Genomic DNA, 27192 nt, shown 5'->3' with positions numbered 1-27192 from the left:
GATCATTATATACTGCAATAACAAGACTACACAATGATCAATTCTGATGGATGTGGCTCTCTTCAACAATGAGATGATTCAAACCAGTGCCACTTGTTCAATGATGAAGAGAGCCATCTACACCCAAAGAGAGGAACATGGGAGCTGAGTGTGGACCACAACATAGTATTCTCACTTTCTCTATTGTTTGTTTGCATTTTGTTTTCTCTCTCAGTTTTTTTCCTTCCTTGTTGATCTGATTTTTCTTTTGCAAGATTACTGCATAAATATGCATACAGATATTGGATTTAATATATATTTTAACATATTTAACATGTATTGGACTACCTGCCATCTAGGGGAGGAAATAGAAGAAAAAAGGGGAAAATTTGGAACAAAAATTTTCAATATTGAAAAATTGCCCATGCATATGATTTATAAAAAACAAACAAACAAACAAAAAAACCTTTAATTTAAAAACAAATAAATAAATAAATTTCAGAACTATCAGACCAAAGGAAAAATATTGCAAGTAGTCAGAAAGTAACAATTTAAATATCTAGGAGACACAATCAGGAATGCTCAGGACCTAGCATCTTTCATCTTAAAGGACTGGAGGGTCTGCAATCTGATATTCAGAAAGGCAAAGAATTTAAATTACAGTCAAGAATAAGCTATCCAGCTAAAATGAGCATTATCTTTAAGGGGAAAAGATCCACATTCAATGATACAGATGAATTTCATCTATTTCTGATGGAAAGACCAGAGCTGAACCAAAAAACAAAAATTATCTCCAAACATTGGACTAAAGAGAAGCATAAAAAGTTATAAAGGAAAAAAAACTCTTGAGAACTATATTTCTGATATGGTATATAGATATACTTAGAGAGTATAGGTATAATTTGGTTTTATTATGATAATATGAAAAAAAACTGGAGGTGGTAATGGGATTGGACTGGGAAAAGAAAGTAAAATAATGGAAATTACTTCTCAAGAAGAGGCAAAGAAGACTTATTATAATTGAGGGGGGATGAGCATGGCATGAATCTTTCACTCATTAGATTTGGCTCAAAGAAAGAATATCAGACATATTTGGTTTCACAGAGAAACTTATCTCACCTTATAGAAAAGGGAAAAAGAAAAGGGAAGGCTAATAGAAAGGAAAACAGAAATAGTAGGGAAAAGGTATAAGAAAGGGGGAGGGGCCGTAAAGGGGAAGGTTTGAAGGAGGTTGTGATCAAAAACAAAATACTTGGGATAAGGGAAGGAGAAAAGGAAAGAGAAAAGCATAACTAGAGTAAATAGGTTTGGCAGGAAATAGAAAATTATTATTTTAACTGTGAATGTAAAAGGAATGAACTCTCCCATAAAATGGAAATGGATAGCAGCCTGGATCAAAAGCCAAAATCCTACAATATGTTGTTTACAAGAAACACATTTAAAGTAGAGTGATACATACAGAGTGAAGATAAAGAGCTAGAGCAGAATTTATTATACTTCAGGTGAAGTAAACATAAGAGCAGATCCTGATCTCAAATCAAGTAAAAGCAAAGATAGATCTAAGTAAAAGAGATAAGGAAGAAAACTACATCTTGCCAAAGGGTACCACAGATAATGAAGCAATATCAATACTAAACATATATGCATCAAATGGTATAGCATGGAAATCCCTAGAGGAGAAATTAAGAAAGGTGCAAGAAGAAATATACAGCAAAATTATCCTACTAGGGGATCTCAGCCTTGCTGTCATGGAATTAGATAAAATGAACCACAAAATTAATAATAAATAAATTAAAGAGGTAAACAAAATGTTAGAAAAGTTAGGTATGATAGATCTCTGGAGAAAATTAAATGGAGACAGAAAGGAGTTTACTTTTTTCTCAGTGGTTCATGGAACTTATACAAAAATTGACCATGTGTTAGGGCATAAAAACCTCAAAATCAAATGCAGAAAGGCAAAAATAGTAAATGTATTTTTTTCAGATCACAATGCAATAAAAATCACATGTAATAAAAGGCTAGGGACAAATAGAACAAAAATAATTGGAAATTAAATAATCAAATCCTAAAGAATGAATGAGTAAAACAATAAGTCATAGACACAGTCAATAACTTCATTCAAGAGAATGACAATAATGAGACAACATAATAAAATTTGTGGGATGCAGCCAAAGTGGTTGTTAGAGAAAATTTTATATCTTTATATGCTTACATGCATAAAAAGAGAAAGAGAAGATCAATGAATTAGGCTTACAACTAAAAAAGTTAGAAAAAGGACAAATTAAAAATCCTCAATTAAATACCAAATTTGAATTTCTGAAAATAAAAAGGGAGATTAATAAAATTGAAAGTAAGAAAACTATTGAATTAATAAATAAAACTAAGAGTTCGTTTTATGAAAAAAGCAGCAAAATAGATTTTAGTTAATTTGATTAGAAAAAGGAAAGAAGAAAATCAAATTGTTAATCTCAAAAACTGAAAGGGAGAACTTTCCACAAATGAAGAGGAAATTGGAGCAATAATTAGGAGTTATTTTGCACATATATGTCAATAAATTTGATAATCTAAGTGAAATGGAAGAATATCTACAAAAATATAGGTTAATAGGTTAACAAAAGGGGAAATAAATTATTTAAATAGTCCCATTTTAGAAAAAGAAATAGAAAAGACTAGTTATCAACTCCCTAAGGAAAAAATCTTCAGGAGCAGAGGATTTACATGTGAATTCTACCAAACATTTAAAGAACAATTAATTCCTGGTATATGAACATTATGGAATATTATTGTTCTGTAAGGAATGACCAGCAGGATGAATACAGAGAGGACTGGCGAGACTTACATGAACTGATGCTAAGTGAAATGAGCAGAACCAGGAGATCATTATATACCTCAACAATGATACTGTTTGAGGATGTATTCTGATAGAAGTGGATCTCTTCGATAAAAAGAGCTAATTCAGTTTCATTTGATCAAAGATGGGCAGAAGCAGCTACACCCAAAGAAAGAACACTGGGAGATGAATATAAACTGCTTGCATTTTTGTTTTTCTTCCCAGATTATTTATACCTTCTGAATTCAATTCTCCCTGTGCAACAAGAAAACTGTTCGGTTCTGCATACATATATTGTATCCAGGATATACTGTAACCTATTCAACATGTAAAGGATTGCTTGCCATCTAGGGGAGGAGGTGGAGGGAGGGAGGGGAAAAATCAGAACAGAAGTGAATGCAAGGGATAATGCTGTAAAAAATTACCCTGGCATGAGTCCTATCAATAAAAAGTTATTAAAAAAAAAGAACAATTAATGCCAATACTATATCAATTATTTGAAAAATAGGAAAAGAAGGACTCCTACTACATTCCATTTATGATTCAGATACAGTGCTGATACCTAAACCAAGTAGGGTGAAAACAAAGAAAGAAAATTATAGACTAATTTCCCTAATGAATATTGATACAAAAATCTTAAATAAAATATTAGCAAAGAGATTACAAAAAGCCATCTTCAGGATAATACAATAATAAAACGATCAACAAGATGATTTTAGAGAAGCCTAGAGAGCCTTGCATGAACTGATGCTGAGTGAAATGAGCAGAACCAGAAGATCACTGTACAGGGTAACAGGATTATTATATGATGATCAATTATGATGGACATGATACTTTCCAACAATGAGATGATTGAAGTCAGGTCCTATGATCTTGGGATGAAGAGAGCCATCTATACCCAAAAAGAGAACTGTGGGAACTGAGTATGAGTCACAACTTAACATTCTCACCTCTGTTTTGTTGTTGCATTTTGGTTTTTTTACTCATTTTCTTTCCTTTTTGATTTGATTTTTCTTATGCAGCAAGATAATTATATTAGTATATTGACATATATTGAATTTAATATATATTTCAATATGTATAATATATATTGGATTGCTTACCATATTGGGGAAGGAGTAAAGGGAAGGAGGGGAAATTTTGGATCACAAGACTATGCAAGGATCAATGTTGAAAAATTAACCATCCATATATTTTGAAAATAAAAAGCTTTAATAAAAAAAACAATTAAAAAATATTATCTTGAAAAGCAAAAAAAAAAAAAAAAAAGAAAAAGAAGAAGAATCACTTTTATGATTCATGCCCAACAGCAGTATTTTTAGGTCAAAGAATAGGCATGAATTTATAACTTTGGGGGCATAAATCATATCTTATGATCATTTATCAATTGGGACATGGCTCTTATTTTATATAAATTTGACTCAGTTTTCTCTATGTCTGAGAAATGAGATCTTATCAGAGAATGTTGCTGCAAGATTCTTTTTACAATTACTATTACTAACTGCATTTCCCCCAATTTATTCTATTCTTTTTATCCTTTCATTCTGTCCGTCCTCAAAAGTGTTTTGCAACTGACCACTCCCTCTCCCATATGGCCTCCCTTTTATCACCTTCTCTACTTCCCACATTCCATTCCCTCCTTCTTTCTCGAAGGGTAAACTAGATTTCTATATTCATATTGAGTGTAGATGTTATTTTTCCTTTGAGCCAGTTCTGATGAAAGTACATTTCACTAACACCCTCTCCTCTCCTCCTCCACAGTAAAAACTTTTTCTTGCCTCTTTTTATGGAAGATAATTTACACCATTCTATTTCTCCCTTTTCCTTCATCCTAGAACATTTTGCTCTCTTAAATTCATTTTCCCCCATTTTATTTTATTTTTATTAAAGCTTTTTGTTGACAAAACAGATGCATGGGTAATTTTTCAACATTGAGCCTTGCAAAACTTTCTGTTCCAAATTTTTCCCTTCTTCCTCCCAGTCCCTCCCCTAGACGGCAGTTAGTCCAATACATGTTAAATACATTAAAATATATGTTAAATCCAACAAATGTATGTATATTTATACAGTGTTCTCACTGTACACAAGAAAAATCAGATCAAGAAGAAGAAAAAAACCTGAGAAAGAAAACAAAATGCAAGCAAACATTAACAGAAAGAGTAAAAATGCTATGCTGTGGTCCACACTCATTTCCCACAGTCCTCTTTCGGATGTAGCTCTTCATCACTGAACAATTAGAACTGGTTTGAATCATCTCATTATTGAAGAGAGCCACATCCATCAGAATTGATCATTATATAGTCTTTTTGTTGCAGTGTATAATGATCTGGTTCTGCTCATTTCACTTCACATCAATTCATCTAAGTCTCTCCATGCCTCTCTGAAACCATCCTGCTGATCATTTCTTACTAAACAATTCTATAACAAATCATGTTCTTACAAAACAATTCTATAATATTCATATGCCATATTTTATTCAGCCATTATCCAATTCATGGGCATGCACACAGTTTCCAGTTTCTAGTCACTACAAAAAGGACTGCCACAAATATTTTTGCACATGTGGGTCCCTTTCCTTCTTTTAAGATCTCTTTGAACCCCAGGTTTTAGGATAAGAATTCACTGCTTGACAAAAACTGCTGGAAAAATTGGAAATTAGTATGGCAAAAACTAAGCATTGACCTTAACTTGTACTTAACTTAACACTGTACACTAAGATAAGGTCAAAATGGGTTCATGATCTAGGCATAAAGAATGAGATTATAAATAAATTAGAAGAACATAAGATAGTTTACCTCTCAGACTTGTGGAGGAGGAAGGAATTTGTGACCAAAGAAGAATTGGAGATAATTATTGATCACAAAAGTCTTTGTACAAACAAACTAATACAGAAAAGATTAGAAGGGAAACAATAAACTGGGAAAATATTTTTTACAATCAAAGATTTTGATAAAGGCCTCATTTTCAAAATATATAGAGAATTGACTCTAATTTATAAGAAATCAAGCCATTCTCCAATTGATAAATGGTCAAAGAATATGAACAGACAATTTTCAGATGAAGAAATTGAAACTATTTCTAGTCATATGAAAAGATGCTCCAAGTCATTATTAATCAGAGAAATGAAAATTAAAACAACTCTGAGATACTACTACACACTTGTCAGATTGGCTAAGATGACAGGAAATGACAATGACCAATGTTGGAGGGGATATGGGACAACTGGAACACTGATACATTGTTGATGGAACTATGAATACATCCAGCCATTCTGGAGAGCAATTTGGAACTATACTCAAAAAGTTATCAAACTGTGCATACCCTTTGATCCAGCAGTGTTACTACTGGCCTATATCCCAAAGAGATCTTAAAGGGAAAGGGACCCACATGTGCAAAAATGTTTGTGGAAGCCCTGTTTGTAGTGGCTAGAAACTGGAAACTGAGTGGAGACCCATCAATTGGAGAATGGCTGAATAAATTGTGGTATGAATATTATAGAATATTACTGTTCTGTACAAAATGATCAGCGGGATGATTTCAGAAAGGCCTGGAGAGACTTACACGAACTGATGCTGAGTAAAAAGAGCAGGACCAGGAGATCATATATACTTCAATAACAATACTATATGATGATCAATTCTGATGGACATGGCTCTCTTCAACAATGAGATAAACCAAACCAGTTCTATTTGTTCAATAAGGAATAGAATCAGCTACACCCAGCAAAAGAACTCTGTGAAACGAGTATGAACCACTACATGGCATTTCCAATCTCTCTGTTTTTGTCCGCTTGCATTTTTTGTTTCCTTCACAGGTTAATTGTACATTAATTCAAAGTCCAATTCTTCTTGTGCAGCAAAATAACTGTATGGATATATATACATGTATTGTATTTTAAGATATACTTTAACATATTTAACATGTATTGATCTACCTGCCATCTAGGGGAGGGGGTGAGAGGAAGGAGGGGAAAAATTGGAACAAAAGGTTTTGTAATTGTCAATGCTGAAAAATTACCCATGCATATATCTTGTAAATAAAAAGCTATAATAATAATAAATACACACACACACACACACACACACACACACACATATATATATATATATATATATATATACATATATATATATATATATATATATATATATATATATATATATATCTTTGGGATATAAGCCCAGTAGAAACACTGCTGGATCAAAGGGTATGAAAAGTTTAATAACTTTTTGAGCATAATTCCAAATTTTTCTCCAGAATGGTTGGATCCATTCACAGTTCCACCAACAATGTATTTCAATCCTTTCCAGTACTGGTCATTCTTGTTTCCTGTCATCTTAGCCAACTGAGAGGTGTGTAATGCTATCTTAGAGTAGTCTTAATTTACATTTCTCTGATCAATAGTGATCTGGAGCATTTTTTCATATTACTAGAAATAGTTTCAATTTCTTCATCTGAAAATGTCTATTCATTTCCTTTGACCCTTTATCAATTAGAGAATGGCTTGAATTATTATAAGTTTGAGTTAATTATATATTTTAGAAATGAGGCCTTTATCAGAATCTTTGAATGTAAAAATGTTTTCCCAGTTTAATGCTTCCCTTCTAATCTTCTCTGTATTAGTTTTTTTTCTACAAAAACTTTTAACTTAATATAATCAAAATTAACTATTTTGTGTTCAATAATGTTGGGGGGGGGTGTAGGAAAATTGGTATACTAATACATTGTTGTCGAGTTGCAATGTGGAATTACACCCAAAGGGCTATCAAAAATCCAGCAGTATTTCTCCTGGGCCTGTATCCCAAAGAGATAATAAAAAAGGGAAAAGGATCCACATGTGTAAAAATGTTTGTGGGCATCCTTTTTGTAGTGGCAAAAAACTGAAAACTGAATGAATGCTCATTAGTTGGAGAATGGCTGAATAAATTATGATCTGTGAATGTTATGGCATAATGTTGTTCTATAACAAATGATCAGCATTTGGGAATGGTTACACTTTATCTTCAAAAAAAAAAAAAGAAATTATCAGCAGGATTATTTCAGAGAAGCCTGGAGATACTTAGATGAAATGATCCAAAGTATATAGAGCCAGAACAACATTGAGACAGCAATAACAAAAAATTATATAATGCTCAATTCTGACAGATGGACTCTTTTCAACAATGAGGTAATTCAGGCCAGTTCCAAAGGTCTTGTGATGAAAGAGCCATCTGCACTCAGAGAGAGGACTGTCAGGACTGAGTGTGGATCACAACATATTATTTTCACTTTTTTTGATGTTCTTTGCTTGCATTTTTTTTTACTTTCTCTTTTTTTTCTTTTTGATCTGATTTTTGTTGTGCAACATGATAATTGTGGAAATATGTATGGAAGAATTGCACATATTTAACATATATTGGATTACTTGCCATCTAGGGAAAGGAGTGGGGAGAAGGGAGGAAAAACTCATATTGATTGAATAGTGTGAAGCATGCTAGTTGTCACTTTATTGCTTTTTTTTCTTTTAATTTAGACTTCTTGTACAAAATGACTAATATGGAAATGTTTTACATAATTTACATAACTAGAATGAAACTACTCTCCAGCTCAAGAGAGATTGGAAAAACTTCAAGAAAGATCAGCTGCACTGGAGTGAAAAAGGTGTTCTGGCCAGCTCAGATAGATTGTGGGACACTGGTGAGAGAGTCTTAATCACAGCTCATGAGCACCTTAAGACCCTCAGTCCTGGCTCAGTAGAAGAGCAAATCAATGGGATAGCTTCCAGTCCTAGCTCAGAAGGCAAATTCTGAGAAACTAGCCTATTTACCTGAAAAGAGTAGGCAAAACTTCCCCCTGCAAACCTTATGCTCAAAACCTGTACAGGAAGCTTGGGATAGGGCCCCCTATCCACCAGAAGCAGAGCTTGACTCTAAAAGTTTGGGAAGAAAACGCAAAAAATATATCCTTAATACAGACATCAAAAAGATGATGCTGTCAATATTGGTGAAATTAATTGAAAACATCAGTATCATAAAAAAAGAGAAATAATATTGAATTATAAATTTAAAAAAAAATATTGTTAAGAATGTGATGGAGAGCAAAATGAGGCTCCAACACCAATTCGTCCAATCTTCCTCGTGAATAAATCCTGCAGAAGAAAGAATCAGCAATGATCTCTTAGAAACTGGTCCAAAGAGAAGACTATATGATTTCCCTTCCCAGTTCTCTTCTCTAGGAAGATAGGAACCACTTTTCTCTTTTGCCACCCCAAGTCACAGCCCAGAGGTGGCTATCTCTACCACCTCTGCATACCTGACACACTGAATTATACACAGCCTATTCCATCCTCAGGAACCTTTCCCTCCCCACCCCTAAAGTCCTCAAGAGATCTCTGGGACACATGCTTCTGCTGATATCTGGGGAGAGTCACAGTCACATTTGTCTTTGAAAGGGAAAAAATGGATACCTGGGTCAAGACTGTGTAGAGACTGCAGTAATAACAGAATGAGCATAGGGAGTTGACACCCAGTGAGTTTTTTATGAGGACTGCCCCTTAATATTGTCCAATTACCTTCCCCTTACCCATCTTTGCTCCTAGGTCACCATTACCTGGACAACTGTGCTTTGCCCACAAAAAACAAATACAAGCACCCACTTCCATTGAATAAGTCACTGACAGGATCCCATGCACGTGCCACAGAAAAGCTACTTTCTGAAGACGTTCTGCAAGAGAACAACAAGAGTTAAGGACACTACTACTCAAATGCTCCCCTATCCTCTGCACTGTCAGCTTTGGCTAAAGGACTCAGGAGCTCCCAAAAAACTGACAATAGGAACCTTTTCCAACTAAATCTGTCCCACAGAAGAAGACTGCTGGCCCAGCTCTCCCACTGAAGACACAGAAGTGGAGAGATGTGAATTGAGATCCCAAGGTAGCTCAAAACCACTTTTTTTGCACCCATGTCTTCTCATACAGGAAACATCCCAGATAAGGAAAGAAACCAATAGCCTCAGGGATAGAAAGTGTTACTGAGGGTTCTAGGGATCTAGAGACAATTCCTTAGCTCCAGTCTCAGACTCCTGAGAAAAGAGGAATTTTAAGTTTCTGATATGTCTTATAATCCCACAATTTTTCTCTCTGTATTAGCTTATGGGCAAAGCACCCCAAAAAATCCTAAAATGTGTTTATTATAGGTATTAGTGATACTTTTTTGGCTTAAATTGGTTAGGGGAAGGGTAGAAACAACCAGTGCTCATATCCCTATACCTTCCCCACTCAAAACTGGCCCTTAGGGCTCAAGAGGAATTCTCTGCCCTGATTTTTTTAAAATTATACTTACTTCTGTAGGTAAAAAAGATGGATGTAGAAAAGAAATATGATATTGTCCACAAACCAATGATGTTCCTTATAGCATTTCTCACTTGGGGATCCATTGGTTTTTGTCTCTTCTTCACCTGAAAGACATCATGTAACTCAGGAGAATCTGACCTACATGCTTTGTCCTGGCACAGGTAAAGGCATTATGTATTAGTCTTTGGAATCTCCTCCCCAAACAGGTCAATTATACAGACATCCTTCTCTAGGAGAGAGGCATTCATGGCTCTGCTCAGGGAGAAGGCTGGTTATCTGACTGAGCATAGGGAAAACAGGGATGATGGTCAACCACTATTCCCATCTCTGGGTCTCTTGGGACCCTGCTGCTGCTCTCTCTTCCATTTCTTGCATCCATTCCTTGTCCACAGATGCCTCCTCTCAAACCCCAGAAAGTGTCTACTAGGACAGAGCATATTTATTAAGAATAAAGTTGGACTCTGCAGTGGGAGCTACAAGGAGTGTATTAGTATGATAGTTATAATGAGGTACTTCTTTCTATACTTTGGAGAGTCAGTAAAGCAATAGTTAGTCAATAAGAGTTTATTCTCTTCAGTGTCCTAGACATTGTACTAAGTTTGGGGGATAAAAAAAGGCAAAAGATACTTTCTGTTCTGAAGGAGATATCAGTCTAAAGGGGGAGACAACTTACAAACAGCTATGTGCAAATATGCTATATCGAAGATAAATAAGAAAGCCCATTGTTCCTTAATGTATTCCTTCTTTCCTTCATTTTCCCTCCATCATTTCCTCCCTTTCTCTTTTCCTTCCTTCTTCCCTCTAGCCTTCCATCCTTCTCTCCTTCCTTCCTTCTTCCTTTTTTCTTTCCTTCTTTTCCTTTTCTTTTCTTCTTCTCTTCCCATTTATTCATGCCTCTCCCTCTTTTCCTCCCTCTGTTCCTCCATTCCTTTCTTCCTTCCTTCATTCCCCTTTCTCCTTTCGTCCCTCTCCTTCTTTGTCCCTTTCTTCATTCCTTCTTTCATTCCCTCGTACTTTGCAGACTGCTTGGCATATATGAGGCACTTAATAAAATGTTTATTGAATTGAATTGTTTTCAATTGTACCTCAGGAATAATGTCATGTAGTATGTACTGTTATTAACTTCATTTTACATATGAACAAACTGAGGCTGAGAGGTTAAGGGAATGACCTAGGATCATATAACTAGCAAGTTGTCGAAGGAAAAAGTGAACTCAGATCTTTCTGCTTCCAACTGTGAGTATCTACTATACTGCTCAGTTTGTCTGAACCAGGCAAAATCAGAGAAGAATTTAATAGTCATTCTTTCTCAAATAATAATAAACATTTTATAAAACAATTTGAAAAATGCAAAACATTTTATAGATATCATTTCAAGTAAATCTTTTTGGAAACATACCTTTTATGTAGTTCTTCCAAAAATATCTTCTGCTGGAAATTTGTTATACTCCAAATATTTGTGGGTTCTGTCACTTCAAAAAATCATTCAGAGGCTTGATCTGGTGCTGATCTGAGGGACATGAGGAGGAAGTAAGACAAAGACCTGCCTAGTCTCTGCTTTCTTGGCTCAGCCACCCCCAAGTAAATCTTAAAGAATTCTGAGTTACAGGTACCTTATTATCTCCATTTTAAAAATGAGTTAACTAATCATCAAAGACTTTAAGGGCTTTTTCCATACATACAGAGTTAAAGTCACCAGCAAGATATGAGCCCATGTTTTCTGAATTCCAACTTTCTATCCACCCCCTCATCTGTTCTCCACTTATGGATATTCCTCACCACTGCCCCAAATTCACACACACACACACACACACACACACACACACACACACACACACACATTCTCCTCCCCTAGCAGACTCCACGGATTTCCCAGGGAGTCCTCTTTAAAGTCTTCAGGCTTTCTGGTTCATTTCCTTCAATAAAGTATTGGGGAAAGGGTAGATGACAGCATGGGAAATTGTAGTATTGAGAGTCACAAAGATAAATGGGACCTTGGAGATTTGAAGTCCAACACTCCCCTCCCCTCCCTAAACACTCACATCTGGCATACCATCCCATTCCACATTCATCCAGTCCACGCATTTTATCACAGGAAAAAAAAAACAAACAAACAAACAGCCAAAAGACAGAAGAGACTTATGGAAGGTCACAAATGGTATTTATGATATTAACTACCTTGACATCCAGGGGAGATCTCTTAAGAGTGTGGCTATATTCTGGTGTTCTATCTGAAAATGAAAGCTCAAATAATAAACAGGAAGTCAAGTCAATGATTGTGAAATGGTAGAAGTCCATTGGTTAGGGATGGGTCAGATGACAAACCTTGGTTACTATCATCAAGTAGGTGGAGCTCTAGAACAAAATCTGGAAATAGAAAATGTGAAAGATGTCTTCAGATGGACTTTGGTCTGGAAGCAGTTCTGATTTTAAAAAATAAAGGTGATATGGAGTCAATAGCTACTATTGTAAAAGGAAAATTGAGGCACAAGATAAAGTACAGTGGTTGTACAATGCAATATTAGGGACAATCTCTGACAAAACCTTAAACTGGTGGTCGTCTCTGGTGGCATGGGTTATTCTTCAGTCTATTCATTATGATCTCTCCAACCAGTTTGTGCTCAATGATAAAGTGGCCTCTGGTTTGTGACTGGCTGTAATTAACTGGAGCTGAAGGAATAAACAGCATAGAAACCAGATTACAGGATCACAGGAGAGTGGGGAGAAAAAGGAGCAAACACTCACTCATTGAAAAGGTGAGCTGCTCATCCAAAGCATTCAGTTTCAAAACAACAAACATGTATTAGGTGTTTTCTATAGGAAGGACTTGGTTTCCAGCAATGGGAGACATAATAGAGAGGGAGAGACAGAGAGACACACAGAGAAGGGGAGACAGACAGAGACAGAAAAGAGACAGAGACCTAGACAGAGAAAGAGATCCAGTTAGAGAAAGAGACAGAAAAACATACTGACAGAAACGGACAGACAAAGAGAAACAGAGAAAGACAGAGATAGAGAATTATGATAACAATATGATAAGTGGATAGGAGAGATCAAGCAACTAAATGAGAGACAGGAGACAGGAATCTCTTCTAATCCATGGAATCAGGAAAGGTTTCTTGGAAACAGAAATGACTGAGCTGGGTATTAGAACATAAGGAATGACAAATGAACATTTTCAAACTGCAATAATGGAAACTATACTTTTACTCAGTCTCATCAAATGATGGAGTAATCAAGGATTTTACAAATCTTAAACTGCTATTTAAATGCTAGCTATTAGAAGGGGCAAGATGTTGTAGTGAATAGATATAATGTTGGACCTGGAGTGAAGAAGACCTGGAAAGCAATTTGGGAACACAAATTTGGCTTAGGAAAATCACATCATATGCCCTAATAAGCTTGCCATAGATGTGTGACTTGAATATTAAAGGGCATGTCATTAAAAATGCGTCTCTGATATTTTTCACAATTATAGCTGAGAGAGACAGAAAAAGACATACTCACACAGACACAAACCAACAGTTAGAGGATTACATTGATTACCAAAGAAAAAATAAATAATCTCTGTTACATGTAATTGAAATTGTGTTGTGTGAATAAAATGAGCATCACCAAGATTAAAAAAGAAGCTGTCAACTGGAAAGAATTGACATCATGTAATCTCTTTTCTAAAGAATATGACAGCCAATATGTAGGTAATCAATAGAAATATGAGAGGCTAAAAACCATTCCCTAATGGATAATTGGTCAATGAATATAAGCAAAAGAATGGTAAATGACTGAATGCCATAAAAATTTACACCATCAAATTTCCCCTAGTAAATTGGCAAAGATAACAAAAGTTAGGAATATTCAATATTGCAGCAGTTGTGAAGAGATAGTCACACTGAAGCACTCTGGTGGATCTGCAAATTGATTTAAGTATTCTGGGAAACAACTTGAAAAATGTTAAGAAAATGACTAAAATGTCTATAGCTTAAACAGAGATTCCACTGTTAGATAAAATACCATAAGGAAAGCAAAGACAGAAAAATAATACGCCAAGATGTTTATAGCAATATTCTATAGGAGGAAAGAATTGGAAATAAAGTAGATGCCAATTGATTGTGTATTGGCTAAAAAAATTGTTATACATGAATATGATTCATTATTACTGTGTTGAAGAGACAATGGTTAAAGTGATTAAGCACACCTTTACATATGACTAGAAATGGTTTTAATTTCTTCATCTGAAAATTATCTGTTCATATCCTTTGACGATTTATTGGAGTATGGCTTGAATTCTTATAAATTTGAGTCAATTTTCTATACATTTTAGAAACAAGGCCTTTATCAGAACTCTTAAATGTAAAAGATATTTTCCCAATTTAGTGCTTTTCTTCTAATCTGTTTTCTAAATAAAGCTTTTTATTTTCAAAACATATGTATGGATAATTTGACAAAATCCTTAATCACTATTGATCAGAGAAATGTAAATTAAGGCAAGCCTGTGATACCACTACACACCTCTCAGATTGGCTAAAATGACAGGAAAAGATGACAAAATGTTAGAGGGGATGTGGGAAAACTGGGACATAATACATAGTTAGTGGAATCGTGAATGTATCCAGCCACTCTAGAGAGAAATTTGGAACTATGCCCAAAGGGCTATCAAACTATGCATTCCCTTTGACCCAGCAGTGTTTCTACTGGGCCTATATTACAAAGAGATTTTAGAGGAGGGAAAAGGGCTCACATATGCAAAAATGTTTGTGACAGCCCTTTTTGTAGTGCCAAGAAACTGGAAACTGAATGGATGCCCATCAGCTGGAGAATGACTGAATAAGTCATGGTACATGAATGTTATGGAATATAATTGTTCCATAGGAACATGATGGACATGATTCTTTCCAACAATGGGATTATTAAGGCCAGTTCCAATGATCTTGTGATGAAGAGAGCCATTTACACCCAGAGAGAGGACTGTAGGACTGAGTGTGGATCACAATTTAACATTCTCTTTTTGTTATTATTCACTTGCATTTTGTTTTCTTACTCATTTTCTTTCCTTTCTGATCTGATTTTTCTTATGCAGCAAAATAATTGTATAAATATGTTGACATATATTTGATTTAACATATATTTTAACATGTATAACATATATTGGGTGGCTTGCCATCTAGGGGAAGGAATGAAGGGAAGGAGGGGAAAATTTGGAACACAAAGCTATGCAAGGGTCAATGTTGAAAAATTATCTATCCATATGTTTTGAAAATAAAAAGCTTTAATAAAAAAAAATAAATTATCATGAAAAGAAAAAAGAAAAATCATTTTTGTGATTCATGCCCAATAGTAGTATTGTTAGGTCAAAGAATAGGTATGAATTTATAATCTCTTGGTGTTGGAATCTTTACAAACTGCTAACCCATTAGAGTTGATAGATTATTGATCTGATCTTCTTCTTGTAAGATCAGATCAATAATCTATCAACTCTAATGGGTTAGCAGTTTGTAAAGATTCCAACATCTTGGGCCATAAATCATATCTTATCATCATTTAGCAATTGGGACATGGCTCTTATATAAATTTGACTCAGTTTCCTCTATGTCTGAAAAATGAGATCTTATCAGGGAATGTTGCTTCAAAATTCTTTTTACAATTACTATCACTAACTGTATTTCCCCTAATTTATTCTATTCTCTCTATTCTTTCACTCCCTCCACCCTCCAAGTGTTTTGCAACTGACCACTCCCTCCCCCATATGGCCTCCCTTTTATCACCCTCCCACCTTTCCATATCCCATTCCCCTCCTTCTTTCCTGAAGGGTAAAATAAATTTCTATACTCATATTGAATGTGAATGTTATTTTTTCTTTGAGCCAATTTTGATGACAGTAAACTTTATTGACACCCTTTCCTCTCCCCTTCCAGAGTAAAAGCTTTTTCTTGCCTCTTTTTATGAAAGATAATTTACATCATTCCACTTCTATCTTTGCTCTCACCTCATAATTTCATTTTTTAAAAGATATTATCCCTTCATATTCAATTCACACTTGTGCTATCTATCCACATATATGCCTTCTACCAACCATACTAATGAGAAAGGTCTAATGACTTGTAAGTATCATCCCCATGTAGAAATGCCAAGAGATAAACCTTTTTAAGTCCCTTATGATATTCCTTTCCTGATTATCTTCTTATGCTTCTCTTGACCCCTATAGCTGAAAATCACATTTTCTATTCAGCTCTGCTCTTTTCATCATAAACACTTGAAAACCCCTTATTTAATTGAATATCCACCTTTTCCCCTGAAAGATTATATGACATTTTTCAGGGTAGGTGATTCTTGGTTATAATTCTATCTCCATTCCTCTGGAATATCATATCTCAAATTCTCCAGTGTTTTAATGGAGAAGCTGCTAAAGTTTGTGTTATTCTAACTGTGGGTCCACTATATTTGAATTGTGTATTTCTGGATGCTTGTAATATTTTCTATTTCACCTGGGAGTTCTGCAATTTGGCTATAATATTCCTGAGAATTTTCATTTTGGAATCTCATTCAAAAGATGATTGGTGGATTCTTTTAATTTCTATTTTAACCACTGGTTTTAGAATATCAGAAAAGTTTCCCTTGATAATTTCTTGAAAGATGATGTCCAACCCTTTTTTTTGATCATAATTTTCTGGTAGATCAATAATTTTCATTATCTCTCCTGGATCTATTTTCTAGGTCAATTATTTTTCCAATGAGATGTTTCACATTTTGTTCTATTTTTTCACGTTTTTGTTTTTGCTTTATTGTATCTTGATTTCTCATAAAGTCATTAGCTTCCATTTGCCTAATTCTAATTTATAAGGAATTATTTTCCTTGGTGAGCTTTCCCATTTGGCCATTTTTGCTTTTTAAGGAATTCTTCTTCTCTTTAGATTTTTCTATTTCTTTTGCCCTACTCTCAATTCTTTCCCTAATTTTTTTTAAAAGAAAGAAAATTTTATTTTATTTTTTAATAATTATCTTTTTATTGCCAGAATCCATGGTAATTTTTTACAACATTATCCCTTTCACTCACTTCTGTTCCGACTTTTCTCCTCCCTTCCTCCACCCCCTTCCCCAGATGGCAAGCAGTCCTATACATGTTAAATATGTCACAGTATTTCCTAGATACAATATATATGTGCAGAACCAAACAGTTCTCTTGTTGTACAGGAAGAGTTGGATTCAGAAGGTAAAAATAACCCAGGAAGAAAAACAAAAATGCAAACAGTTTACATGCATTTCCCAGTGTTCTTTCTTTTTGTGTAGCTGCTTCTGTCTATCATTGATCAATTGAAACTGAGTTAGATCTTCTCTTTGTCGAAAAAATCCACTTCCATCAGTATATATCCTCATACAGTATCGTTTTTGGAGTATATAATGATCTCCTGGTTCTGCTCATTTCACTCAGCATCAGTTCATATAAGTCTCTCTAAGCCTCTCTATATTCATCCTGCTAGTCATTTCTTACAGAACAATAATATTCCATAACATTCATATACCACAATTTACCCAACCATTCTCCAATTGATGGGCATCCAATCATTTTCCAGTTTTCTAGCCACTACAAACAGGGCTACCACAAACATTTTGGCACATACAGGTCCCTTTCCCTTCTTTAGTATCTCTTTGGGATATAAGCCCAGTAGTAGCACTGCTGGATCAAAGGGTATGCACAGTTTGATAACTTTTGGGGCATAATTCCAGATTTCTCTCCAGAATGGTTGGATTCATTCACAACTCCACCAACAATGCATTAGTGTCCCAGTTTTCCTGCATTCCCTCCAACATTCATCATTATTTTTTCCTGTCATCTTAGCCAATCTGACAGGTGTGTAGTGGTATCTCAGAGTTATCTTAATTTGCATTTCTCTGATCAATAGTGATTTGGAACACTCTTTCATATGAGTGGACATAGTTTCAATTTCATCATCTGAAAATTGTCTGTTCATATCCTTTGACCATTTATCAATTGGAGAATGGCTTGATTTCTTGTAAATTAGAGTCAATTCTCCACATATTTTGGAAATGAGGCCTTTATCAGAACCTTTGACTGTAAAAATGTTTTCCCAGTTTTTTGCTTCCCTTCTAATTTTGTTTGCATTAGTTTTGTTTGTACAAAAAGCTTTTTAATTTGATATAATCCAAATTTTCTATTGTATGATCAATAATGATCTCTAGTTCTTCTTTGGTCACAAATTCCTTCTTCCTCCACAGGTCTGTGTTCCTCTAATTTATCTATGAGCTCATTCTTTATGCCTAAATCATGGACCCATTTTGATCTTACCTTGGTATATGGTGTTAAGTGTGGGTCCATGCCTAATTTATGCCATACTAATTTCTAGTTTTCTCAGCAGTTTTTGTCAAATAATGAATTCTTATCCCAAAAGTTGGGATCTTTGGGTTTGTCAAACACTAGATTATTAAAGTTATTGACTGTTTTGTCCTGTGAACCTAACTTATTCCACTGATCAACTAATCTATTTCTTAGCCAATACCTAATGGTTTTGGTGACTGTTGCTTTATAATATAGTTTTAGATCCAGTACAGATAGGCCACCTTCATTTGATTTTCTTTTTCATTAATTCCTTTGAAATTCTTGACCTTTTGTTCTTCCATATGAATTTTGTTGTTATTTTTCTAGGTCATTAAAATAGCTTCTTGGGAGTCTGATTTGTATAGCCCTAAATAAAAAGATTAGTTTAGAGAGTATTGTCATCTTTATTATATTCATTCAGCCTATCTAAGAGAACTTAATATTTTTCCAATTATTTAAATCTGACTTTATTTGTGTGGAAAGTGTTTTGTAATTTTGCTCATATAATTCCCGACTTTCCTTTGGTAGATAGATTCCCAAATATTTTATTCTATCAACAATTATTTTGAATGGAATTTCTCTTTGTATCTTTTGCTGTTGGATTTTGTTGGTGATGTATAAAAATGCTGAGGATTTATGTGGATTTATTTTGTATCCTGCAACTTTGCTCAAGTTGTGAATTATTTCTAATAGCTTTTTAGTAGAATCTCTGGGGTTCTCCAAGTATACCATCATATCATCTGCAAAGAGTGATAGTTTGGTTTCCTCATTACCTACTCTAGTTCCTTTAATCTCTTTCTTGACTGTTATTGCAGAGGCTAGTGTTTCTAATACAATATTGAATAATAATGGTATAGTGGGCAACCTTGTTTCACTCCTGATCTCACTGGGAAAGGTTCCAGTTTATCCCCATTACATATGATGCTTACTGATGGTTTTAAATATACCCTCTTGACTATTTTAAGGAAAAGTCCATTTATTCCTATATTCAAGTGTTTTTATTAGAAACGGATGTTGGATTTTATCAAATGCTTTTTCTGCATCTATTGAGATGATCATATGTTTTTGTTAATTTGGTTATTGATATAGTTAATTATGCTAATAGTTTTCCTAATGTTGAACCAGTCCTGTATTCCTGGTATAAATCCTACTTGGTCATAGTGTATTATCCTGGGGGTGATTTTCTGTAATCTTTTTGCTAATAATTTAAGATTTTAGCATCAATATTTATTAGGGAGATTGGTCTATAATTTTCTTTCTATGTTTTCAGTTTACTTGGTTTAGGTTTAGGTGTCATAAAAGGAATTTGGTAGGACTCCTTCAATCCCTATTTTTTCGAATAGTTTATATAGCATTGGAGTTAATTGTTCTTTAAATATTTGGTAGAATACACATGTAAATCCATCTGGTCCTGGAGATTTTTTCTTAGGGAATTAATAGCTTGTTCTATTTCTTTTTCTAAGATGAGACTGTTAGGATATTTACTTCTTCATTTGTTAATCTAGGCAAGCTATATTTTTGAAGGTATTTTTCCATTTCATTTAAGTTATAGAATTTATTGGCATAAAGTTGGGCAAAGTAACTCCTAATTATTGCTCTAATTTCCTCTTCATTAGTAGTGAGTTCTCCCTTTTCATTTTTAAAACTAACAATTTGATTTTCCTCTTTCTTTTTTAATCAGATTTACTAAGGGTTTGTCTATTTTGTTGGGATTTTTTCATAGAACCAACTCTTAGATTTGTTAATTCAACATTTTTTTACTTTCAATTTTATTAATCTCTCCTTTTATTTTTATCAAAATATCTTAAAATCTAAAATGTTCCCAAGCTTCAGCTACTACCTCCATCTATGCTTATAACTTCAGAATCTATATAGCCAGTCCTGTCTCCAGAAGAGTCCCTTTCTTTTGAACTCAAGACTCACTTTTCAAATGCCTTGATGATATATGAATGTTACAGCAACATGTAAAACTCAACACATCTAACACAACAAATCATCTATTTTCCAAATCTATTCTTTTTGACTTTGCTTCTTCTCTCTATAGTCTATCCATTTATCTAGTCTCACAGGATTACTTTAGACTAAAATGTGTATCTTCTAAGTAATTTATTTAATATATCAAATGGGACTGGTATTCAAAATAAAAATAAAATAAAATAAAATAAAATGCTAACTAGATTTACACTTCATTGCCTTTGAACAGGACTCTGATGGCTGGAAAGAATTTTTATAAATGGACCCTGGATGAACAATTTTTAAAAAAAAATTCAATAAACACTTATTAAATGCCTATTATGTGCCAGACTCTCTACTAAGTAAGAATGGCACACACAAAGATATGGGAGTTGGAAAATCTTTGTTCATGCAATGAGGATTATGTCAGTCTGATGGGAATGAAGGTTTAAGAGGAGCATAAAGCTGTTAAAGTAGGTGCCACACATTTGCCAAGATGCCATAGTAGGTTTCAGGCCTGAAAGTGCAAGACTCAGCTACCTGGGGGAAGACCTTTGTTAGGTATCCATGCACTGCCCTGCTCTCTCAAGCCATCGATCAAAGACTTCGGAATCAGTTGACCCAGAACACACAGAAGTGCAGTTTGGGGAAAAAATGTGAACTGTGGAGTCAGACTCCAAGTGTGGGTCTTCCATTAAGGCCTGAAGGCACCAACTTGGTGTGAAGGCAGAGACAGAGACTACTTTCCCTGCCCACTTTTCCACTCTCCCACTCTCTCTTCAGTTGAGGCAGTAACAACTCTTAAAAATTTTAATGCCCACCCTGTTTGTAGTGGCTAGAAGCTGGAAAATGAATGGATGCCCATCAACTGGAGAATGGTTGAGTAAATTGTGGTATATGAACATTATGGAATATTATTGTTCTATAAGGAATGACCAGCGGGATGAATACAGAGAAGACTGGTGAGACTTACATGAACTGATGCTGAGTGAAATGAGCAAAACCAGGAGATCATTATATACCTCAACAATGATACTGTTTGAGGATGTATTCTGATGGAAGTGGATCTCTTCGATAAAGAGAGCTAACTCAGTTTCAATTGATCAAAGATGGACAGAAGCAGCTACACCCAAAGAAAGAACACTGGAAAATGAATATAAACTGTTTGCATTTATGTTTTTCTTCCCGGGTTATTTATACCTTCTGAATTCAATTCTCCCTGTGCAACAAGAAAACTGTTCGGTTCTGCACACATATATTGTATCTAGGATATACTGCAACATATCTAACATATATAGGACTGCTTGCCATCTGGGGGAGGAGGTGGAGGGAGGGAGGGGAAAAATTGGAACAGAAGTGAATGCAAGGGATAATGCTGTAAAAAATTACCCTGGCATGGGTTCTATCAATAAAAAGTTATTAAAAAACAATTTTAATGCCCATCCCCAAACCCCAATCAAACACTAGGAAACTGAGGTGAAAGAGCAGGGACTATTTGTTGCCTCTTTCTCCACTCAGCCATCCTGGCATAGGAAGGGAAGGTGATGATGGAAACAGCATCACGACCCAGTTCCCACCTGGAGCTGCTCTAGGCAGCTTGGATGACTTCTGTCTCGGTGGCTCAGCACAGGATCGCCTCCTTTGTGGAAGGCCCAGCAGCACTGTATACTTGAGTTTGAGTCCCTCTATCTTGCAACTGTATTCTAGCTTGGTGTCCCTAAACAAACTGCTTCTCCAAGCAGTTTCCTCTAAGTTTCCTCTTCTGTAAAGTGGGGACTCATTTTATGGGATTAGCAAAAATGTATGTTTAAAACTTCAGATATATCTCTTCTCCTATCCATGGAAAAGGTGTATTGTCAACACAATGAAAGTGAGAATAAATTGCCCTTGCATTCTAGACAATTAGAGGACATTCAATGTTCAAAATGAACTTTTGATCTTTGAATCTTGCCTCAAAGAAAATACGATTTAAAAAGTTTTGCTGATTAAACAAGTGCAAAAACTAATGTTAATAGAGGCAGGGGCTACCAGTCTTCAGATGGAAAGCACATTCTGTGCTCTAACAGCTCCTTGGGAGAATTTCTTAAGCCAAGGAAAAATTAATATTATAAAAGAAGAAAATAGAAATGGGAGTAGAGGGGTAATCTCAAAAAAAGAATTAGAGTATGTGGTAAAGGAACCTCAAGTTTCCCTTGTTACTACTTCATTTTTAAGAAATTTGAGTGGCTACAAGAGAAAATTAAACAGTCAGGCTATAAATTCTCAGAATAGTGATTCAATAAAGTTGTGGTCTAATAGGGGTGGTTTGGAGTATTAGCAACAAAATTGTATCTAATAGGAGAGTTTGTAGAAGATTCTGTTTTGCAAAATCATTTAGAGGGTCTCATTGCTTTTCCCTTTTTGAATGTATGAAAGTGGGAATTCTGCTTATAGGGTCCATAAAGATGCTAGTTCCCTGAGGGATGACAGCAAAGAAGTGACATTTTTTTTTAAAAAAAGAGGGATTGCTGGATTAGATTTAAGCCCATGTCCTATGAACTACTAAACCATTATCCACATCTGGGCAGACCCGTGTGAAATTTGAAATTTGAGAAGACTAGGGCAACTCTAACAGTTGCTCCAACAAATGGGACTGTCTACAAAAATAACCTTTTAGGGATGGAGAGAGGAGGCATGCCTATCACCCTACTAGCTGGGCAGAAGAAATGTAATAAGAAGCTCTGGGTAAGGTTCTTTTTATAAAAATTTATTTTTTTTAAATTCTGGAGTAAATTTTATAATGTATAAATCTTTATCTCCCATCTATGGATGGGTATTTATACTTTTAAGTAACTGATCCCATTAATTTGACACTGTGTAAAGGTCAACTGTACCACACAAGCACATTTTGTGACTTCTGGATATAAAATTTTTAAAGACTTTAACATTTTAGTTCCAATATTCAGGCAATACTACAAACAGAACATTGTATATGAGTTGTAATATTCCGTGTAGTAACTTGGAACACTTTCATTCCCTTCAAAGTTATTTGTTTTTATAAATAAAAAGTTGTGCTACAGAGTACATTTGGCATACTTTACATATGTTCAGTTACCTAAACAAATGTAGCTCTTCCTTTTATTTGTAACATTTTATGTTAAAGTTAAAGTTACATGCTTTCTTTTTAAAGTGCAATTTTAACTATGGGTTTTACCACCTAACAGCCATGTTTTGTATTATTGTTCATAATGACAGGATGAATGAACACCTGAAAAGACCATGTCCTTGGCAGCAACCCAGAATCTGAGTGGGTCCCATTGAGGAGCAAGCTGACCCTGTAGAGCTATCTTCTACAAACATGGAAATCTTGTACTGAAGTACATTGCTAATTTATACAATCTGTAGATAAGCTATAAACATCATCTCCCAAGGTATTGTGTATAAACAGGATGACTACAAGGGTCAGTGGATTTACTGTTCTAAACAAGTAGCATACCTTTTTTTACAATCCTTTCCCATAAAAGGGATTTTCCTCTTGTTAATTGCAAGTTCTTTAGGAACTTTGCCTCCCTTATGCCTCTTGACCTGGAGTTGGTTGGGGCCTGTGAATTAATTTTGGATGACTCCCCACCTTCTCAATTTGTTGTACCTCATCATGTTGTGCCTCATCAATAATACTGTCAATATGATAGAATTTTTTCTAAGAAGCTTTGGGTATGGTTTTTAAAACATGATACGGATAAAAAGATAATTGATGACTTCCCTATGGGAGTATTAATGAAATGTTAGTGGGACATCCGAAACCAGGATAGTAAGATTCCTTCTTTCTCATCAAAATTTAGGGCATTCTTGAAAGTCTCTGTTCTCTGGTCACTTCTCCATCCCATGTGGTGTTTTCAAGTCTTTGTAGTCAGATTTGAGGAACTGTCAGAACTGTCCCGTTTGGATGAGGTTCTTTTAAAGGACTACAAAGAAGAACATGATAGCATTTGGGGACCTAGAAGAGCTTAAATCTTCCACAAACATCCCAGAAAAGCTCTAAAAGCACATCTATGGAATGATGATAAAATCAAAGAGAAATAGCTCCTCCATTCAGTATAGGACTACAGAAGAAAACTGCTAGAAACCTGAGGAAGTTCTGAGTGAAGACAAGTTAAGAAACCAAAACATGAAGGCAGAATGTACAAATAGCCTAGGTGCAGTACAGGACACAGACAGGGGGACACCAGCACCTAACCAGCAGTGAGGAAGGCCAGCTGAGTCACAAGAAAGTACTGATCAGGACGAGCCATGCTCCAAGCCCAGGCAGATTCAAGCAGTGACACATTCAGCTCAGTCAACCTAGCCAAGCAAACCAACTACAAAGCACCATCCCAAGAAATCCAACTCAAGGTACCAGAGAAGATTAGTGCCTCATGGTAATCAAGATTACCTACAGTCCAGCACACAGGCAGCTTACTCCCATAGGAGAAAGTCAAGCCCTTTAAATATATAAGAAAAAAAAATCAAACAAGTCTTTAAAGAACTCCCAAAGAAAAAATCCCACAACCAGATGGCCTTTCAAATTAGTTCTTTCAGACATTCAAAGAACAATTAATTGCTATAGTACATGAGCTACAAAAAGTAGAAAGGGGATCCTTCTGACTTTTTCTGTAAGACAAAAATACCATCAATACCTAAATCAGGGAGAGATAAAGACAACTTTAAACCAATTATCTCTAATTTATTGTTACAAACTGTTAAATGAAACATTAGCAAAGTGGTTACAATATTTTTTTGTTTTTTAATTTTTCAATAGCTTTTTATTTATAAGTTATATGTATGGATAATTTTACGGCATTGACAATTGCCAAACCTTTTGTTCCAATTTTTCCCCTCCTTCCCCTCACTCCCCCTTCCCCTAGATGGCAGGATGACTAGTAGATGTCAAATATATTAAAGTATAAATTAGATACACAATAAGTATACATGACCAAACCGTTATTTTGCTATACAAAAAGAATCGGACTCTGAAATATTGTACAATTAGCCTGTGAAGGAAATCCAAAATGCAGGCAGGCAAAAATATACGGATTGGGAATTCAATGTAGTAGTCATCTCCCAGAGTTCTTTCACTGGGTGTAGCTGGTTCAGTTCATTACTGCTCCATTGGAACTGATTTGGTTCATCTCATTGCTGAAGAGGGCCACATCCATCAGAATTGATCATCATATAGTACTGTTGTTGAAGTATAAAATGATCTCCTGGCCCTGCTCGTTTAACTCAGCATCAGTTCATGTAAGTCTCTCCAGGCCTTTCTGAAATCATCCTGTTGGTCATTTCGTAAGTAGTTACAATATTAAACAACATTTAAAAGATCATACATTATACCTAGGGTAAATTTATATTAGGACTGAAGGGTAGCTTCAATATAAGGAAAATTATAAACATAATAATGTAGATTAGTAACAAAAAATTGCAAAAACCATGTGATTATGTCAGCAGATGTGAAAAAGCTAGGGAAAAAAATCAACACTTCTTTTAAAAACACTAGAAAGCATGGGAATGAACTTTTCCTTAAAATGGTAAGAATAATCTCTCTAAAGGCAAGAACCAGTATTATACGTAATGGTGATACAGTAGAAACCTTTCCAATAAGATCACTAGAACAAGAAAGTTCATTACCATAATGTTTATCTAGAAATGCTAATCATAGCAATAAGACAAGAAAAAGAAATTAAAGTAATAAACATAGGCAAAGTAGAAATGATTGCTTTGTGAAAAACATATAATGAACCCTAAGGAATAAACTAAAAATTAATTAAATTAAATCAGAAAGCCCAAAATACAATATTAACTCCCCCTTTCCAAGCAGAAAAAACTAAAAAGAGATATTCCATTCAAAATAACTATAGAATAAAATAGATATAGGCCATAATCAGGGTAAAGGAATAAAGTGGTTTCCCTTTGTCTCTTCAGGATAGCTTGAAGACTACAGAATGAAGGGCCATTCTAAGTACTGGTAACCAATTTACCAACAAAAGGTTACTGTGCTGTATCTGTCCATGAGATGCCTCCACACATTAAAGTGAATAGCCCTTCTCCAGAACAAGGAATAGCCTTCTCCAATCAAGGAGAGGTTGCAGTGTTGTTTCTTATCTCTGAGGTTCATCCTCCCATAAGAGTGAATGACCCTTCCCCATCTGGCCTCATCATCCGAGAAGAGCAAGTAAAGATAAAAAGTTCATCTTGATGGGCATAACAATGTAGGGGAAGTGAATATGGACAGTGCTAAGGGAAGAAGCTTAAACTTTTCTCCTCTGGATGGATGAAGTACAGAAAGTGGGCCCAGCTGCTGAGTAAGGAGCTACTTCTCACATTTGCCAACCCCTTCCTCTAACAGTGATAATGTGACCTCTGAGTCATTTTCAAATCTTAGGACTGTGCCTAATACCTGGTAGGTGCTACCTACATATCCAAAACCACTATGATTATCTGGTAGGCCCTAGGAACCATGAAGGTCCTATCTATAAACTTCTGCAGGAAAAGAGTACCTTCATATCCTTTGGAAGCTTCTAGAGAGGTGTTTGTGGTATATAGTCTATGGCACTCCAAAGAGGCTCACAGATTTCTCCCCCCAAGGGAAGAAGGGATCAAAATCTGCTAGAGATGGGAAAATAACACTTCTAGACCTCAAACTATATTATAAGGCAGTAGACATCAAAACTATTTGGCATTAGTTATAAACTAGAGAATAGAAGAGAATTATAAATCTCCTAAACTAATTCTCCTAAATAGGAGAGAATTAGA

At 35.0% G+C, this 27192-nt stretch overlaps 1 long non-coding RNA gene across 2 annotated transcripts; it reads right to left on the bottom strand.

Annotated features, from left to right (window-relative positions):
* Positions 1 to 8268: 8268 nt before the first annotated feature.
* Positions 8269 to 13155, bottom strand: LOC127544653 (uncharacterized). Of its 2 annotated transcripts, XR_007949502.1 has the most exons (5): positions 12318 to 13155; positions 11539 to 11649; positions 10129 to 10243; positions 9398 to 9511; positions 8269 to 8936 (listed from the first exon to the last, which is right to left on the bottom strand). It is a non-coding gene; the product is annotated as an uncharacterized LOC127544653 (long non-coding RNA). The 2 variants fall into 2 exon arrangements; XR_007949501.1 differs by lacking the exon at positions 8269 to 8936 and having other exon boundaries at positions 8943 to 9511; positions 12318 to 13152.
* Between the last annotated feature and the right edge of the window lie 14037 nt (positions 13156 to 27192).

This window comes from Antechinus flavipes, chromosome 1 (assembly GCF_016432865.1).
Source record: "Antechinus flavipes isolate AdamAnt ecotype Samford, QLD, Australia chromosome 1, AdamAnt_v2, whole genome shotgun sequence".
Lineage (NCBI taxonomy): Eukaryota > Metazoa > Chordata > Mammalia > Dasyuromorphia > Dasyuridae > Antechinus > Antechinus flavipes.
This window is presented reverse-complemented; position numbering and strand designations above follow the sequence as displayed.